This window comes from Hippoglossus hippoglossus, chromosome 11 (assembly GCF_009819705.1).
Source record: "Hippoglossus hippoglossus isolate fHipHip1 chromosome 11, fHipHip1.pri, whole genome shotgun sequence".
NCBI classification, from domain to species: domain Eukaryota; kingdom Metazoa; phylum Chordata; class Actinopteri; order Pleuronectiformes; family Pleuronectidae; genus Hippoglossus; species Hippoglossus hippoglossus.
The window spans coordinates 11,001,452-11,007,502 of NC_047161.1; positions in this window are offsets into that span (position 1 = coordinate 11,001,452).

A 6,051-nucleotide genomic window follows, 5' to 3' on the forward strand; every position below is an offset into this window, starting at 1 on the left:
GCTCTTTGCCAGTCACTCATTCGGGAGCAGGACTTTGGTGCAGCAGCTGCTGAAGATGTTATTTGCCGGTGGAGCTGGGTGGGGATGTTTTTACGAGACCATGCGACCATGAAAGCACCACTGTGTGGAAACGGCTCCGAACGACTGTATTGTCCCAGGGCTTTTGATTAATGTGAGCGGTGCCAGACAAACAATTCAAGCAGTGTTATCAGGAGCGAACAGAGTGAGACAAGGGGCCCCTGAGCTCAACAACAGGGGCCTCGTGAGTGAGTCCCCCCCCCCAGGCCAGCAGGATTGATAGCGTCTGATGTTGGATATTGTTTCTGTTTACCTGTGTGTGTGTGTGTGTGTGTGTGTGTGTGTGTGTGTGTGTGTGTGTGTGTGTGTGTGTGTGTGTGTGTGTGTGTGTGTGTGTGTGTGTGTGTGCTGTCAGCTGGGGAGAAGGGAATTGTTTCTGTGTTTACCCCGTGATTGAAAATCTCTCTTCCACTGCACTTAACTGCTGATTGGTCTGACCTTGCCGATACAATCCATCTGTATTGGCGGCAACTTCTGAGAGAGAACTCTCATCACGCTGCATTGCACAGCTCAACCGATTTATGATGTAAATACAGTCGGATAAGAGCAGAAACTTGTTTGCCTGATGTGGGAGTTCCTTTGAGGACAAATGGGATCATTATTTTAAATCTCGACAAGACAATGCGTTTTTTTTTATCTTCCGTAGCTGTTTGATGTTTCCCTGTGATGTTTGATTTGACGACTTGCTTCTAATCACAAAGATCATTCTGTTTCCCTACGTATAAGGCTGATACATGAACAACACACTCCTCCAGTATCACAGACCCTTCAGGTGTCTGTGATGTCCCAAAAGAAAAAGAGCATGGACAGAAAATATTTTTGATCACAAACGCTGCCTGAAAGAAAACCTCAGCGGCTGTCACTTCCATTTTAAGAAGGGACTAATTATAGCAATTTTAACAGTTGTGCTCGTTTTTTCTGAAGAGATCCTGCTTCAAAAAGAGTAGACCTGGCTCTCTGCCTGCCCCTCAGAACTCTCTTACTCTCTGGCAAAGGAGATTCATTTACACCCTCTTCTCCTCCATCCTCCATCCTCCTTCCCTCTCTCTTTCTCTTTATTCCATCCCTTTCTTGCCACCCTATCCTTTACCATTGTGAGTCTGATGACAGACAAACAAGTTAGATGCTCACTGGACTGAATGTGATGCGTTGCCTGGACGACTGGAGGACGGCATGAGGGATTTTGCTGCTGGAGGGGAGATAAGTGAGGAGGTGGTTCTGTGTGCGTGTGTGTGTGTGTGTGTGTGTGTGTGTGTGTGTGTGTGTGTGTGTGTGTGTGTGTGTGTGTGTGTGTGATTGTGTGTGTGCACGCGCGCTTGTGCATGTGGGTGTGTCTGTTTCAGACACTCCCATTGGGCCCCCAGGCTGGCAAGGACCGACTGCTGAGTGGGGTGATTGGCACCCCTCCGCTACCACCCCCAAACTTCTCCACTTTGCTTCAAGTCTACTTCAGCTGCATATAAACAAGAGGACGCAGCTTTGTCCTGCAGCCCTGGTGCGGCCATCTGCCATACACACTTAGAACAAGAACACAAGCACGCACACATTGTTCACTCGTCATGCTGACCTTGGCCAATGCATCTTACCAGAAAAGAGAAAAACATGTGTGGTTAACGTTAAACTTTTTCACTGCTTGTAAACGCACAGCTCATGATATATAATATCACATTGTCTCTATGAACAAAACCAGGAACTGCACTGAATGGAACCCATCCATCCATCAATCAATCTATAATCTATATTCACACTCACATTCATTCCTACAGTCAAGAGTACAGTCGGATCATATCTTGTTATTTTGTCAGCTTCCTACTACGAGCAACATGAAAACTAAGTGTTTAGTTGCATTATTTCATCTTGAAGATTTCTGATTTTGTCTGAGCTCTTCTCAGAGGTACGAGGTGGAAGGGGCTCCGTTTGAAAAGTGTGATGTCACATATTTCTGTCCAGTTAGAATGTCTGAATATTGAAATCAGCATCAGCCCAATCCTGCGATAGGCTGGCAAGCGGTACAGGGTGCATCTCGCCTCTCGCCCAAAGGCCAGCTGGAATTGGCTCCAGCCCTACTGTGTTGGGAAGAGATAGAAATAATGGATGGATGGATGGAATCTGCATCTTATGGGAGTTTTTGAGTTCACTTATTTATTTTTCTTCAGATATATTTGGGGCATTTTTGCCCTTAATTATAGGAAAGTGTGAGCATGAAATGTGGAGAGAAAGAGTGGGGAATACATGCAGCAATTTTGTGAACTTTGATTGTGATTGTTGCTTAGTCACTAAGGTAAATACATGTTTTAAAATGAATACTTATTGCTTCAAGTGATCTTTATTGCAAAAACAAATCTCACATATAGCACCACAAGCTGATTGAGATGTCTCCCGCACACATACACAGAAGGAGTCGCTCAGAATCCAAGCACAATGACTGGTTATTCTTCTTTTTCACTGTCTCCATCTCCCTGTGTGTCAGTCAGAACCACTCAGGTCTACACCAACAGACTGCGGACTTGCCAACCTCGAGGGATAAAACGTAAAATATTAACCAGCTCTCCGAGCATAATGATGCGTCTCTGACAGATGCTCTCAGCCATTAGTTTGGGCACACACACACGGTCCAGTGAGTTACAGCTGACTGCTCTAAGTAATAATGTACTGATGTCCATGTTACAGCTCATTCACTCCTATCGTGACCGAGGTTGAAATGCGGAGGCCTAACCTTCAACATGAGAATCACTAATTGATAACCACGTTCGGTCCTTGTAGCTGAAGGTCACTGTGTATTCTGCTCTATGGGGATCTAATAAGCTACGGGAGAGTGTGGGCCAGAATCCATCTCCATTAAATTAAAGGAGCCTGGTCCCCCAGTGTGACCTCTATTCGCCATGATTTATTGCGCGAACAGGCTAAATGAACATCAAGCACAAAGGACGCTCGGCTAATGAAATCATCGGCCCGGCGGTTAAGTCGGTTCAGATGTAAATAGAGCTGTAATTGAATAGAGTTGTAGATAAGTAAAAGACACAGACGGATTTCTCACATTACATTGCTGCTGTGAAGGTAGAAGCGTATTCGCCCGCTGACGAACTCAGCGTGTGTGTGAGCTGCTCTCTGCATCTGATTACAGAGGTTAAACGACGGCTCAATTAAAGCGGCATTCATCAGTAGGAGACAGAAATGTGGGTCAAACAAAGTGATGCATCAAACTTATATTTTTCAGCTCAAGGTATGGACCCATCATCTGGACAATAAGGACCCTGAGCTGGTGTCTACTTAAAGAGGAATGGGGTTTTCATCGATCTAGCCTTTCATTTTGTTATCTTGTGTGCGGGAGAGTTAACTTACAGGGGAGGAACCAGGGCAGAAGGGATTGAACCACCAAGCTATTGGGGCAACTGTGGGTCAAGAGGGTCGTCCAGGAACAAGGTCAGTGGTTTGATCCCAGGCTGACAGAGGAACGGCCCTAAATGTCCTTGGGCAAGATACCGAATCCCCAGTTGCCCCTTTTGCCTGTGTGTAACAGTGAATGATAGAAAAAAGTGCTGCATATAAAAGTGTGTGTGAATGGGTGTGTGAATGGGTGAATGCAACTTGCACTTTAAAGCTGAGAGTGGTCGATAAGACTGGACAAGCACTAAGTTAATACAGGCCTTTATTTAAGCTTTTCTATCCCTTTGTATTAGTTCAGGTCTAGCCGGCTTAGGATTAATTGTTATTTCCATTAACGTGGTAAGCCATTACATCTATGTAAAGAGTAATTAAATGGGGCGTTTTACATGCAGTCACTAGATGGTGCTCTTTGCTTGAACTGCTTCATCTGATCCTGCTGCCTATGTGGCACCAGGTCAAACACTCACTGATGGCTGCTCTTCAAAAAACGCTCTACTCATGTTCTTCAAATCCGTCAAATGAGAGAGATCTCAATCATACGCTCTGCAGCCACTGAGCTGAGTCCAAGTGCAGATCATTGTAAAAAGCAGTGAAATAAAACGCCTCTACAGGCTCATTTTAAAGAATTATAGACACTGGAACTGCTCTGGATATAAATAAAACAAATTAAGAATAAGGCAATTTTTTTATTTTGGCACAACTTGGTAAGAAAGAATCCTGGGTTACCCTTCGGCTCTAACAGAAATCCACATGTGGGTTAGAAAAAAGTGTTGCTTTTAATGTATAAGCAAATCTGCTGTTCCTCCATGATGGGAAAAATAAAACAGTTCTTCATTCTTAAAGGGTTTTGACAATAATGTGAGAACGATGTCACGTTAGAAAACCAATAAATGCTTTTGAATCAGGGAAAGGTTGAAACGCAAAGACTTACAAGAGCCCTCCTTGTAGCCATGAAAGCCCCCAGATCCCTATCATGGAAATGGGACCCTCTTCAGTTCCGGATGAAAGCACATCAGCCTCATAGAGAGAGGTGTCAATTGGTTTAAACTGGGGAGAAGAAAAGGAGAAGGAGAGAGAGAGAGAGAGAGAGGGAGGGAGGGGATAAAAGATGTTGGCGAGTGACCAAGTGGTGCAGGTGCCAGCCTAACAACAGGCCGCATGAACGCAATGCACACTCTGGGGGCAAGCGAGGTCCGGCCTGAGCAGGACCTGAAGACTCTGGGAAAACAAACCCAGCATATAATGGCAAACACAGAGGGAAAGGCTGCATGTGCGTGTGTGTGTGTGTGTGTAAATATATGTGTGAGTGTGTGTGTGTGTGTGTGTGTGTGTGTGTGTGTGTGTGTGTGTGTGTGTGTGTGTGTGTGTGTGTGACACATTGTCCATTCATGCAGCGGTCGAATAGATCCTTTCATCATCCCTGTGAACATCAAGACACTTTGTGACTTTCAATTCTCTCAAATCGAACCTGAGCTCAAGTAAAGCCATAAACACACTCCAATAAATCTTTTATTCGAAAAGACTTCAAAATCTGAAACTCATCCACACATGCCTCATTCAACACGTCCCAAAAAAAATCTGTCGTCTTGAAAATGAAATAAGAAATGTCTCAAGCTTCATTTGTCAGATGAATTGGGAGAATTATTGAAAATGTTGTATGTTGGCAGTCCACGTGTCTTTACAGGGCGGACACAGTGTCTTTGAATAACTACAGACCAAAGGTCACTTAGTTCATGTTGTCAGCTCTGATAGGAGAGGCCGGGTGTTTTAGTAGCTGTGGAGTTTAAAAAATAACTTCAGATAAGTTCATGATTACGATCATAACACATTATTTTAAATCAAACCAGACCACAGACACTCACAGTCTCCTTCTACAACTGTGGATATCCCTAATATTTTAGTTTTTGTTCATTTTAAACTTATCAGAATCTCCCCTCTGTCAGTTTTCATGTTCCACTTCAACACTTCAGAGGTAAAGTTAATGTTGGTCTTTAAGAACACTGTGATGGAATAAGCCGTTAAAACCAGTTACAGGGTCAATTACCATATTACAGATGGGGGCAGATCGCAGGAGGAACAAATTACAGCTCAGAGGCCAGAAGAGAGAGTCAAGCTGACTGCGGAGGATCACTCACAAACGGAAGTACAGTGCAGTTGAGTTTATTTTCTCTTTGTTTCTCTTATAGTAACTTTTAAAAATAATTTCCCTGTAAAACACAATCTTCCTAATCTTCTAAAAAATAAACGGATACAATTAAAATTAAAATTAACAATTAATTGTAATAACCGAGACGTCAGTTTAATTAAGAAAGAGCATTAGTCAGCTAATGTAAATGACACAGGGCTTTTAATTTGTAATATTGGCCATCAAATAATGTTAGCAATAAAGCTTCTGCATGCATGAATTGGAATAATAAATTAATATGATAAATTAATAAAATAAAATAAATTGATAAAATCTTTAAAAAAGCTAAGCTACAAAACAATAATTATAATAATTAGTAGTAGTAGTAGTAGTTACAATTTCTACTTTGTCGCCTTTTATTCTTTGTCGGGCTTTTATTATGAAAGGCTGTACCGGAACCT